This window comes from Pundamilia nyererei, unplaced genomic scaffold, assembly GCF_000239375.1.
Source record: "Pundamilia nyererei isolate P.nyererei 1_Seehausen unplaced genomic scaffold, PunNye1.0 scaffold00369, whole genome shotgun sequence".
NCBI lineage: Eukaryota > Metazoa > Chordata > Actinopteri > Cichliformes > Cichlidae > Pundamilia > Pundamilia nyererei.
In genome coordinates, this window is record NW_005187770.1 from 92,953 (window position 1) to 93,955 (window position 1,003).

General features: G+C 41.5%; 1 protein-coding gene across 1 annotated transcript in view; it reads left to right on the top strand.

Annotated features, from left to right (window-relative positions):
- The window catches only part of LOC102195089 (endophilin-A1-like), a 49,054-nt gene that overhangs the window by 28,212 nt on the left and 19,839 nt on the right, over positions 1-1,003 (top strand). The gene's annotated exons all lie outside the window — the stretch shown is intronic.

Consider the following 1,003-nt stretch of genomic DNA (forward strand, 5'->3'; position numbering starts at 1 on the left):
TTTTTTTTTTCCTGTGGTCTCATCTGGTGGATATGTCCCAACTCTATTGGCAGCTATCTATGTAAACTCCAACTTTAAGCTTTAAAGTAAATCCAAATGGATGAGTTATAAAAACAATAATACCCTGTGCAGTTCTAATGAAGGGTCAAATTATCTATATAGACCAAGCTGGTGTTTGTAGCAGGCTGTAATCATGTTTGTTTCTGCTGTAGAGTTGGACATTTTAACATGAGACTCTATGGAGAGTGACTCACTTCTTAGAGCGAGCCTCAAGTGGCCACTAGTGGAACTGCAGCTTTTAATACTTGAGCGTTGGCTTCACCTTTCAGCCCTGACTGCTGCTGCTCGCTTTATGGCTGCAAATATCTCACAATAGCGGCCCTACTGATAAAAAAGAGGGCTTCCAAACTCTTAAATGAAGTGTTGCATTTATATGGAGAGCTTGCAGTAAATTAACAGGGCAAACAGCATGTTTTCTTCTGTGTTAATAAATTAGGTTGTTTGACATCATCAAATCTTTATTAATGAAAGGATTGAGTTTATGAGGTGATTTGTGGCCCTGCTGCATTTCCTTGCTCTTCTCCTTTTCCCTCTACCGCTGCTGTTAATAATGCATGAGTGTTGGTTGGTGAGGTGCTTGTGTTGTCTGTGAGCTGCTGCAGTGCAGCTGGTCAAGGGCTTTCTGCTGGAATCTGAATGTCGCCTCTTGAGAATTAAATATGTGTCTGCAGAGCAGTGCAACCTGCAAGAATTATAATGCAACACGTGAGGCAATGATCCTCTGCTCCTGCTTTGTTTTTCTTTGCCCCTTCATGTCCTCCAGTCTTCAACTTTTTCATCTCCCTATCCTTTCTATCTCTTCTAATTCACCATGAGGCCCCTGATCCGATCTTTTCCTGTCCTGTCTAGATTACAATCTCTTTAGAATCATTTAGAGAGGTTCTGAGGAAGAGTTTAGATTCAGATAACGGGAATAAACAGTCCTCCAAAGACCTTGCAGGGT